This window comes from Elaeis guineensis, chromosome 4 (genome assembly GCF_000442705.2).
Source record: "Elaeis guineensis isolate ETL-2024a chromosome 4, EG11, whole genome shotgun sequence".
Taxonomy (NCBI): Eukaryota; Viridiplantae; Streptophyta; class Magnoliopsida; order Arecales; family Arecaceae; genus Elaeis; species Elaeis guineensis.
Genome location: NC_025996.2, coordinates 95,651,916 through 95,664,965, shown reverse-complemented (window position 1 = coordinate 95,664,965; position 13,050 = coordinate 95,651,916). Strand labels below are relative to the sequence as shown.

Sequence of the window (13,050 nt, the reverse complement as noted above, 5' to 3'; positions counted from 1 at the left end):
AGCTAGCTGGTGTCTAGGCAAGTGATTTACGGGATGATTGGGCTCGAAGAAAGATGGTTTTTAATTGGTTCCGTTCGCTGACCTGGCTAATTTAATTGGTGTCTAAGGAAAGCAACGGAGAGACTCCCACCAACCTTACACTTATCTGGCCAGTTGGTTGGTCAAGCTCCGACTTGGAGGGCTTGAAGGCTAACTACAGTTAGGAGCTATCTAGAACTAGGGTAACTTTAGAATAGAGAGTCCACTGCGTGCTAACTTGATTATAATTAAAATCTAACCACAACTAGTTCTTCTATTAGTTTTAGGACTTCTTAGGATCTCTTCTTTAGAACTCTTTTCTCTCTTCTCTTCTCCTCTTAATAAAAAAAAAAATAATCCTTAACAGACTAGGATAGTCCTACATAGACCTTTTAGTTGCATGTTAGGTCGACGATCACTAAAACCCGACTTGCAACCATTAGACAAAGAATTAGAAAAGACTCTTAGGACTATTTGAGTTAGAAACATGGTTGCACCTGGTGAGGCTAATCCTTCATGCTCATTGAGAGAATATTTCACTCCATCCTCGTATACCTACTCTCCAAGCATTCAAGCACCTCCAGTAGAAGCTACCCAATATGAGATTAAGTCTAGCATTATTCAAATATTGCCATCATTCTATGGACTTAATAACGAGGACCCATACAAACACTTGGATGAATTTCTTGAAATTTGTTCCACAGTAAAAATCCAAAACTTCTCCGATGATGCCCTTAGATTGAAACTGTTCCCTTTCTCACTTAAGGACAAAGCCAAGCATTGGTTAAACTCCTTAGACTCTATAACCATTTCAACTTGGGAACATCTTCAGAGAGAATTTCTCAAGAAATACTTTTCAATTGAAAAAATAAATCAAACTAGAAAAGCTATCACTAGTTTTTCCCAATTGGAGGGTGAACTTTTTCATGAGACATGGGAAAGGTTAAGGGACCTCATTCGTAAATGTCCACACCATTCTATCCCTAAATGGCAACTTTGTTAGTGTTTTTATGATGGTTTATTAGAGAAACACCGACAAATGGTTGATGCATCATGTGGTGGGACATTCATGCTAAAGAGTGAGGATGAAGCCTGGCAGCTCTTTGAAATACTTAGTGAGAATTTCCTACATCATATGTCTGCCACCTCTAGAGAACAACCCATGCTTCAACAAAAAAGAAGTAGAATTTATCAGATTGAAAATGTTATGGATATCCACAGTAAGGTAGATGAACTGTCCCAAAAATTAGACCATCTTCTAAATACTGGACAATCCTCGATTCCACCTAACCCAATCCAAGAAGTTTGTGCATTGTGTGTAAGTCCGAACCATTTTGTTAGTGAATGCCCAGCCGCACCTCAATTTCCTGAGTTTGTGCATGAGCAGGTTCAGCAAGCTCAAGTCCAACAAGCTCGCAGACCAGGAAACAATCCATATTTGAACACTTATAACCTCGACTGGAGAAACCATCCAAATTTTTTCTAGAGACCACAATCAGTGGTTGGCCCTGCCGCACCTCGACCTCAATATTAGGACCAACATATAGGCATGGACCATACCATCAATTTCAAAATACTCCTCAACCGTCTACTACTGGTCATAGCTCAGCTTTTGAGGAAAAAGTTCTGAAAGCACTAGAACGATTAGAAGTCAACACTCAGACCCTTAACTCCCACACACAATCCATTGCTAAACTAGAGACCCAAATAGGTTAACTAGCGACTGCATTCAGTAGGAGGGAAGGAGAAAAATTGCCTAGCCAACCCGAGAGCAACCCAAGAGGGCAATTTGTGATTGAGAGCTCTAATACCCCAGAAGCTTTTTCTGAACATGCCAAATCAATCAAGACTCTGAGAAGTGGGAAGGTCATTAAACACACTAGTAAAACCAATGAGACCGACCCTAAACCTCTAACCGAAGCCAAATCTCCCAAGAACAAGGAGGACCTTAAAATAGAGAAAGAACCAACTACACCAGAATCATCTTACTTGCCTAAAGCCCCATTTTCGGATGCCCTAAAAAGCCCTATTCCTGCAGATAAGAAGGGAGGAAAACTCAACGAGATGTTGGAATTGTTTAAGCGAGTCCAAATTAATCTTTTCCTTCTAGACGCAATCAAATAGGTCCCTACTTATGTCAAATTTTTGAAGGATTTGTATACCCAAAAACATAAATCTAGATCACAAATCCCAAAGAAAGTATGCCTCACTAAACAGGCTAGTTCTGTCTTCCAGCATGCCACTCCTCCAAAGCTTAAGGACCCAGGAGCCCCCATCATTTCCTGTGTTATAGGAGATTATCACATTGAAAAAGTTCTTCTGGACTTAGGGGCAAGTGTGAATCTTTTACCTAGTTTGGTGTATGAACTTTTTGGATTCGGAGAACTGAAATCCACATCAGTCACACTGTAATTAGCCGATAGATCAATTAAGGAACCAATGGAATGCTTGAGGATGTCTTGGTCAAGGTAGATGAGTTTTACTTTTCAGTTGATTTTTTGGTTCTCAACATGGAACTAAGTGACAACCCAAGACAAATTTCCATTATCTTAGAATGACCCTTCCTAGCTATGGCAAATGCATGCATTAATTGTAGGACAGGAGTTATGGATGTATCGTTTGGGAATAAGAAACTGAGACTGAATGTATTTGGTGCTTCCCAAGGACCATCAATGGATAGTTGCTTCGAAGTAGATATACTAGAAGATATTATAGAAGATGCAACACCCACAATTCTAGCACCAGACCCCTTAGATACTTGCTTGGCTCACTTTGGAGTGTATGACTTTAAGGGATATATGAAAGAAGTTAACACCTTGTTGGATACACCACACGATAAAACTACTCCTCCATGGACAATCAAGTATGAGCCATTGCCCACATTAGCCAGTACACTAATAGTCTCATCTGTAGAATCACCACCTACATTAGAATTGAAACCCCTTCTTGCTACGCTCAAGTATGTATTTCTAGGACCCAATGACACCCTCCCGGTAATCATTGCATCAGACTTGACCCCTAATCAGGAAGAACAATTGGTTGATATTCTGAAGGAACACAAAGAGGCTATCGGTTGGTCCATTGCCGATTTAAAAGGAATTGACCCCTCCATTTGCATGCACCATATTTATTTTGAGGCAAATGCCAAACCCCATCGAGATATGTAGAGGAGATTGAACCCAAACATGCGTGAAGTAGTAAAGAAAGAGGTGGTAAAGTGGTTAGATGCTGGAATCATCTACCCCATATCTGATAGTAAATGGATCAGTCCCACTCAAGTAGTACCTAAGAAATCAGGTATTATTATGGTTGAGAATGAAGAAGTGAACTGCTTCCCACTCGCATATCATCTGGATGGCGAGTATGCATAGATTATAGAAAACTAAATGCCATTACTAAGAAGGACCATTTTCCATTGCCCTTCATCGACCAAATCTTAGAATGGTTAGCAGGACAAAGTTTTTTCTATTTTCTTGATAGTTATTCAGGGTACAATCAAGTACCTATATTTTCGGATGACCAAGAAAAGACTACCTTCACCTGCCCCTATGGCACCTTCGCTTTTCGGCATATGCCATTCGGGCTCTGTAATGCACCCGCTACATTTCAACGGTGCATACTGACCATTTTTTTGGATATGGTGGACAAATATCTTGAAGTTTTTATGGATGATTTTTCTGTGTTTGGAACCACCTTTGAGGATTGTCTCCATAATCTTTCGAAAGTTCTTAAATGATGTATGGAGGCAAATCTCATCCTAAGTTGGGAAAAGAGCCATTTCATGGTGCGAAAAAAAATTGTATTAAAATATATTATTTCTGAAAGAGGGATCAAGGTAGATAAAGCTAAAGTTGAGGTCATTTCAAAACTACCACCCCCTACTTCGGTCTGAAAATACGATTTTATAGATGCTTCATCAAAGACTTTAGTAAGATTTCAAGACCCCTGTGCAATCTGTTGGCCAAGGACACACCATTTGTCTTTGACGAAGACTGTTTGAAAGCATTCAACACATTACGAACAGCCCTGACAACAGCACCCATAATAAAACCCCTTGACTGGTCCATTCCATTTGAGATTATGTGTGATGCCTCTGACTTTGCAATAGGTATCGTCTTAGGCCAAAAAATCAATAAGGACCACATGTGATCTATTATGCTAGCAAGACTCTTTCCGATGCCCAATTAAACTACACCACAACAGAAAAAGAGCTACTAGCAGTAGTGTTCGCCCTTGAAAAATTTTGCTCATATCTGTTAGGGTCTAAGGTTCTAGTTTACTCTGATCATGTGGCTCTGAAACATCTCCTCTCAAAGAAAGATACTAAACCATATTTGATCAGATGGATCCTTCTTTTACAAGAATTTGATCTAAAAATCTGAGATAAGAAGGGTTTTGAGAATGTGGTAGCTGATCACATCTCCAGGATCTTAGTTGAACACACGATAGGCATAGATGAGGTCAAAGAGAAATTTTCTGACGAACAACTTTTCGCAATCTCCTCTACCCGTCCTCCATGGTTTGCCCATTTTGTCAATTACTTGTCAACAGGACAAGTACCTTCTCACTGGACAAAACAAGAAAAGGATCAATTTTTCTCGCAAATTAAACATTATTTTTGGGATGAACCTGAACTATTCAAATACTGTCCTGACCAAGTTATTTGCCGTTGTGTCCCCGAGAGTGAATTCCAAAGCATTCTCACTTTTTGCCATTCTTCGGCATGTGGGGGACATTTTAGTGGAAGAAAAACTGCAGCAAAAGTGCTGCAGAGTGAGTTTTATTGGCCAACGCTTTTCAAGGATGCACATGAATTTAATCGAAGTTGTCTGCAATGTCAGCAAACAAGAAATTTATCCAAGAAGGATATGATGCCGCTAACCCCCATTTTAGTAGTAGAAATCTTCGATGTTTGGGGGATTGATTTCATGGGACCTTTTCCAGCCTCATTTGGATTCAAATATATTCTGGTGGTAGTTGATTACATGTCAAAATGGGTGGAAGTAATAGCTACGTGGACTAATGATAATAAAGTTGTAACTAGTTTTATCCAACGAAACATCATTAGTCGATTTGGCTTCCCAAGGGTGATCATTAGTGATAGGGGGACTCATTTTACGAATAAATATTTTGAAGCACTTATGAAAAAATATAATATTACACACAAAGTGGCCACACCATGTCACTCCCAAACTAATGGTCAGGTAGAGGTGTCAAATAGGGAGATTAAACATATCCTAGAAAAGACAGTTAGGCCCGATAGAAAGGATTGGTCTCTTCGCTTAGATGATGCATTATGGGCTTACCATACAGCTTTTAAAATCCCTATCAGTATGTCACCCTACCGACTAGTTTATGGCAAAGCTTGCCATCTGCCGGTTGAATTAGAACATCGTGCACTCTGAGCCATACAAATGTTTAATTTTAACATGAAGAATGCAGGTTCTAATCGAAGGTTGCAAATCAATGAACTGGAAGAACTTCGCAACGATGCATATGAGAGTTCACGAATTTATAAGGCTCGAACCAAAGTATTTCATGACAAATATATCTCTAGAAAATCATTTGAGCTAAATCAAAAGGTATGGCTTTTCAATTCCAGGTTACGCCTTTTTCTCGGTAAACTTCGATCCCGATGGGATAGACCTTTCATTGTCACACAAATATTCCCACATGGAGCAATTGAAATTCATGACCCCCGGAATGGCAATACATTTAAGGTAAACGGCCAACGTCTAAAGCCATATGTAGATGAAATTGCATATAAAGAATGAATCGACACCATCTACCTGTGTGATCCACTTTATAATGAATAATAAACTTGATGTCTAGCTGAAGATGTAAAACTAGTGCTTGTTGGAAGGCAACCTAATGATTTTATTTTATTTTTTTTATTTTACTGCAGCTGCAGAATTTAGAACAAGAGCCTATTAATCAATGAAGCTATCTTCAACTTTCAAAGCAAAATTATCCCAGGTGCACTCTCTCCTTTTATTTTCTTTACTTTCCTACTCCATTGAGGACAATGTAGATTAAGTTGGGGGGGAGGAAGGAAATTAATCAAATCCTCGAGTATGGTCAGAAATAATTAGTTTTGTCTATCCAAATTTTATTTTGATTAAGAGTCAATTAGGCATCCTAATCAATGAATGATTAATGGTCAAGATAATTTTAGAGATACTGAGGAATAAATTATTAAGAAAACCCAATGAATGATAGGGTTTAGACTAGACCAAATTTTAAGAGTGATTCTACAATCCTCTTCTTACTGATCTCAATAAAGAATCTGCTTCATGAGAGATTGGGTGGAAAGATCGAGGTATGTAAAAATTTTTCTTAAAATTTACTTAAAAAAAAATACATTAGTTTCCTACTGAGTAATCAGGCCCCTTCGCCTATGTAAGCGTTGTGGTTCGCGTAAAAGATGGGCAATATTAAAAAAAAATAGTGAATAATAAGGGACAAAATTGCAAGAAGATAATAAACCTCTCTCACATTAAGTTAGAGGATTTAAAGAGTAAAGTGGAGAGTTGGTGAAAGAAAAGCTTTTGAAATTTCTTTAGTTAATACTCAGTCACTAATTGGGTCAAATTGATAATCTAATGAAGTATCTCTTTAATGGTCTGACCAGGTATCATCTACCTTTTGGGATGCCTAACCTAACTTTTGATTCAAGATCGAGTCGGTACACAATGCTGATATATCTATTTTACTCGAAGATGAGCAAAATTCATGTTGGAGGGTGTGATAAACACTTAATTTAAGTCATTTAAAGTAAAAAATTATATTTAATTTATTTTATTTATTAAAAATTTGATGCTTCTTTTTATGTTTTATAGGAAAGGAATCGTCGATACAAAGAGTCTGATTTGCAGATCAAAAAGACTCAAATTTGAAGAAAATTAGACTTAAAACAAAATTAAAATAAAAGAAGGATGCATATGGTATTATAGAAAATGAAGATACTATGCAAGGAACTTAAAAAGGATATAGACGTCATTTTAAAGAAACAAAAATTTCTTTTTGTAATCAAAAAGCCTAACAGCTAACGGGCGCACGGCAGTGCGGGTGCGCGGCAGTGCGGGCGCGGGCGCGCGCCATGGTGGGTTCGCGGGGAGTTTGTGCTGGCGGACACAGTGGCGATCAGACGGATGCTCATGATAGCAGATGGATCTAAAAATTAAAGAAAAAAATATAATACTTGGAAATACTTCAAGAGGAAGAATTTATATTTTCTTTATCTGCTTGTGATCTTTCCATCTCATCCATCCATCTTTTAGTCCTTAGTATTTTCTTTAGTCCCACATCTGAAAATCATGTAAAACTCCTCCCTCCTAACACCTATAAAAAGGCTCTTGTACTTCCATTTGAGGATCATCCTAGAAATCCTTCTAGAGCCTTGCATAGAGGAAGAGAAAGGGACTACTCCATGAGCAGCTAAGCTAGCAGTCTCGGGAGTGGAGAAGAAATTTTGTAATGACACAGAGTGGGTTTATTGTTCTAAACTTTCTTGTATTTCTTTATATGCAATAAAGATTATGCTTTTTATTTAAATCATCATGAGTTCTTTATTTTCTCTCTTTCATATGCTTTTATTTATGCTTTTCTGTTAGATTAATATTAGGACCAACTTTTACTTTCCGGAGATGCACCGTGATCTACGGGTATGGGACGTGCCGAGGAAAGAAGAGTTGTTTACCTAGTACTTTTCGGAGACGCACCGTGATCTACGGTATGGGGTGTGCCGAGAAAAGATAGGTATTTTTTTAAAAATTAATCATATCTGTTTAATTAAAAAAAAAAAGAGATACAACTCTACTAGTGCAAAATTAATTCAAAACTCCCGAGCTCTTTATTTTTTAATAACATCAATTTTAAGATAATTTATTTTCTAAATCAAAACAATGCTTCTTTCTTTTATTTTGCAATCTCAACTTAGTCCAAGGTCCCTGAGGATACGATCTCGACTCATCCTACCTACGTAGTGAGTAGAGTTATTTTTGGTACTATCAACGACTATGCATCATCACATCTCATCCCTCGATTGATTGTGTATGGAAAGCCAATTAGATTGGAGTTCATCCTACTTTTCTGTGGCATCTGACGTGCATCGAAGTAGAGGGTCTGCATATCCAGACCTCCGCAAATATTTATATCAGATAATTTGGGATTTGATCTCTGGTTTCACTGCAATTCAGGTAAGGATTTGATCCTTAAACAAGTAGAATATTAGAGAAAATTTTTAGATGCAATCTGGGCATTTTGGAGGGAAACTGTTTCCTTCCCTTCATAGAGATCATTATATATCTCACTACCAGAGAGAATTGAGCCTATGAGGTCACACAACAAAGAGATTAGGCCTGAAATAAGTAATTGAGCTTATGAAGTATCATTTGGGTTTAGAGAAACCTATTGGGTTCATGGTAACCTTGCTAGCACATGGTTGGATCCAATTCCTCTTTTCGTTGGGATTACTTATTTGATAAGTTAATTCTAACTTAATTACCCACTAATAATCTATATGAATAAAATTCATGAGACTTTAATTATTGGATGTCTAAGGTTATGGATCACATAAATTAAGGGTGCAAGTCCCTTATGAATCTCCTTGATAGTTATTATGGGACACCACCTTAATTTGATCAATTTGGGCGTATCCATTGATTAGAGAGCCTTTTGTTTTCAGATGGGGCATCTCTTAGGTGTATTTTGGGGTATCTAATTATGGATGCAATGGCTCCAATTGTTGGCGCCTAATGGGCTTCCTAATGTAAGTTGGATAACTTAAGTTAATAGGAATCCTAATGGAAATAGGACTTATATTATGAGATTGAATAGGATTCAATCCTTATGCCTATTTAAAGGGACATCTCCTAAGGTCTCTAGAGCATCAAAACCAGCAGTCTCTTATACCCAAAGGCTCTCCCATGCCCTCTCTTCCTCTCCCTTTCTCTCCTCTTGGGTGTTCTATACACCCCTTCCTTGGGATGCGCATCCCAAGGAGTTCCATGTCTAAAGAAATTTGGGTGCCTCTTTCTTGTTGATTTCTAACATCTGGTAGTAGCACATAGTAAGGAGAGACTTTATAGAAGAGGAGAAGAAGAAGATCAAGGAAAAGGATAAAGTGTTGATCGCAATCCAGGCTTTGTTCAGATTCAGCAGGCTGAATTTTGGAGAAGCAAAATTCAGATTAAAGAGGACTGTTCCAGACTGATCCTGAGTAGATATTCATAGAGGTCGGATACTTGTATAGCTAAGAGAGAGCCTCTTCTCTTTCAAATCTAGTTTTTAAGAAAGAGATTGCGAAACAGGTATGTGATTTGATCATAATTTAAATTTTAGCATATATCAATTTCATCATATGAAATAGATCCATGTAATTTTATATTTTTATGCATATAAAATTTAGACTAAAATTATTTTAATCTTATTTTCTACTGTGGTGTTTAGAAAATGAAGTTTTGAAATACATATGCATGCTTCAAACCCCAAAATCCAACACATACAAGATGTGAAAAGAGGACAGTGTGACTGTCAAATGCATCATGCTTGCCTCAATGAGCAATGAACTTCAGAGACAGCATGAGGACATGAATGTTCCCTCTATACTCCTTAATCTTAAAAAATTATATGGGAAATAAAATAGAACTGCTAGATATAAGATATCTAAGCAGTTGTTCCATGTCCGCATGACTGAAGGCATCTCTATGCAAATGTATGTCCTGAAGATGATTGATTTGATCACTCATCTGGGACAACTGGATTTTGCTATGGATGGTAAATTGATCCAAGATTTGACCCTGTAGTCTCTCCCTGACTCTTTCTCTCAGTTTGTCATAAATTACCATTTGAACAAACTGAACACTAGCCTGCCTGAGCTGCTGAACATGTTGAAAATAGTAGAGAGTCATTTCAAGGGCGAAAAGGCTCCAGTACTTCTTGTCGATAAGATCAACAAGAAGAAAGGCAAGAAGGATTTCAAGAAAAAGATGAACCCTAAGGCTAGCATCTTTAAGAAAAAGATGAAGAAAATCTCTGCCAAAGGTACTTGCTATCACTGTGGCAAGGAGGGCCACTAGAAGAGAAATTACAAGGAATACCTTGCAACCGTGAAACCGGCAAACGTTGCTAAAGATTTATATATGATACAAACTAACTTATCTTTAAGTACTTCATTTTCAGATTCTTAGGTATTGGATACCATCTGTGGTTCATACCTTTGCAAATCATTGCAGGGTCTGTAGGAAATAAAGAGTCTGAATAAAGATGACTTTGAAATATTCGATGCTAGTGAAAAGTTCATTCAGGCTGAAGCCATAGGAATCAAAGTTTTGAAGTTACCTTTGGACAAAATTTTAAAACTATAGACCTATTATTATATCCATAATATCGTTAGAAATATTATTTCTATACCATTGTTATGGAAATAAAGTTTTGAAATAAAAGCAAAGAATAATGGTTGTTCTATATATTTTTCTAACAAATATTATAGAAATACTTATATTGATAATGGTCTGAGAGAGGATGTGAATGTCACATACCTCTGGCACTACTAATTTGGTCATATAAATGAGTCAAGAATTAATAAGTTATACAAAGATAAATTCTTTAATCCTTATGATTATAAATCATATGGAACTTGTGAATCTTGTATCATGGGAAAAATGACCAAGACTCCATTTACTAGACATGAAGAAAGGACGAGTGACATTTTGGATCTTGTACATACTAATATTTGTGGTCCAATATCGACTCAAGCCAAAGGTGGATACTCTTACTTTATCACATTTACTGATGATAAGTTTAGATTTGGATATGTGTATTTAATGAAATACAAATTTGAAGCCTATGACAAATTTAAAGAGTATCAAAGAATGGTTGAAAAACAAACTGATAAAAGTATTAAAACTCTTCGATCTGATCGAAAAGGAGAACACTTATCTAATAAGTTTTTTAATTATTTAAAATAAAATAAAATACTCTCTCAATGGATACCTTCTTATACTCCACAATTAAATGAAATTGCAGAAAGGAAGAATCACACCCTATTAGATATGGTGCGATCTATGATGTGTTTAACGAATCTTCCGATATCCTTCTGGGGATATGCTCTCAAGGCCGCAGCGTATGTTTTAAATAAAATACCTTCTAAATCTATTTCTAGCACTCCATATAAGATATGAAAAGGAAAGAGACTCAGTCTTAAGCATCTTAAGATTTGGGGTTGCCCGGCTTATGTGAAAAATATTGATGGACATAAGCTGGATGCTAGATCAGAAAAATACGAGTTTGTGGATTATCTCAAAGAGAGTATAGGATACTACTTCTACCATCCTACTCAACAAAAGGTGTTTGTTGGTAGACATGCTATTTTCTTAAAGAAAGAGTTTATCCAAGAAGGAGGTGGTGGGAGGTCTATTGAACTTATGGAAGTTCAAAATTTACAACCCATCCAGGATTCACAAACTGATTCTCAACCAGATGTGTCCATTGTTAAGGCACAGCTACTACACACATCTCCTCTCTGAAGATCAAGTAAAATGGATAATGTACCACTCAGGTATGGGTTTATCATTGAGAATGACAATACATCCCACATCATTGAGAATAGTGATCCCACGATCTTTTCAGAAGCTGTCATGAGTAGCGACTCTGACAAATGGCTCAATGCCATGAAATCTGAAATGGACTCCATGTATACCAACCAAGTTTGGACTTTGATTGATGCATCTGAGGGTGTGACTCCAATAGACTACAAATAGGTCTTCAAAAAGAAGATTGGAGTAGATGGCCAGGTAGAGACCTATAAGGCCAGGCTTGTGATAAAAAATTTTAGACAAAAATAAGATGTTGATTATGAAGAAATCTTTTCACCGATAGTCATGCTTAAGTCTTTTCAGATAATGCTTGCTATTGCAGCATACCATAACTATAATATCTAGCAGATGGATGTCAAGACTGCCTTCCTTAATGAAAATTTTAAGGAAGAAGTTTATATGACTCAGCCAGAGGGATTTATCTCTAGTAGGAGAGCAAATCAGGTATGCAAGCTAGATAGATCCATTTATGGATTAAAACAAGTATCGAGGAGCTGGAACATCCATTTTGATGAGACAGTCAAATCGTTTGACTTTATCAAAAATATGGATAAGCTTTGTGTGTATAAGAAGACTAGTGGGAGTGCTGTTGTCTTCTTAATTTTGAATATGGATAACATACTGCTCATTGAGAATAATATTCAGATGTTGCAATCGGTCAAGACATGGCTATTACAAAAATTTTTCATAAAAGACTTAGGTGAAGCATCCTATATACTTAGTATAATGATCTATAGGGATAGATCAAAAAGGATACTAGGCTTGTCCCAGTCTAGGTACATTGATCTTGTGTTGAAGAGGTTCAACATAGAGGGAAGTAAAAGAAGTTACTTGCCCATAGGTCATGGCATACAACTCTCTAAGAAGATGTCTCCTAAGACACCTGAAGAAAGAAATAGAATGAGTTCTATTCCTTATGCTTTGACTGTAGGATCAATTATGTGGCTTATGCCTTAGGCATTGTAAGCAGATTTCAGACTGATCCTAGGGAGGATCATTGGAAAGCTGTGAAAAACATACTCAAGTACTTGAGAAGGACTAGAGATATTTTTCTAATATATGGAGGATCTGATTTAAAACTGAAAGATTATATTGATTCTAGTTTTCAATCTGATCTGGATGATAGCAAATCTATATCTGGGTACGTGTTCACTCTGTATGGTGGTGCAGTAAGTTGGAAGAGTTTCAAACAACAAATTGTTGCTGACTCGATCACTGAGGTTGAGTATATTGCTACTAGTGCGGCTACTAAGGAGGCCATCTGGATGAAAAAATTTATCTCAGAATTAGGTGTGGTTCTAGAGATTGAACAACCAGTGCCTCTTTATTGTGATAATACTGGGACAGTTGCTCAAGCCAAAGAATCAAAGTCTCATCATAAATCCAAACACATCCTAACACGGTTCCACCTCATTCGGGAGATAGTCGAAAGATG

The 13,050-nt window shown here is 37.1% G+C and overlaps 1 non-coding gene across 1 annotated transcript; it reads right to left on the bottom strand.

Moving 5' to 3' along the window:
* Nucleotides 1-893: 893 nt before the first annotated feature.
* On the bottom strand, nucleotides 894-999 carry LOC140857614 (small nucleolar RNA R71). The gene has a single exon (XR_012141106.1). It is a non-coding gene; the product is annotated as a small nucleolar RNA R71 (small nucleolar RNA).
* Between the last annotated feature and the right edge of the window lie 12,051 nt (nucleotides 1,000-13,050).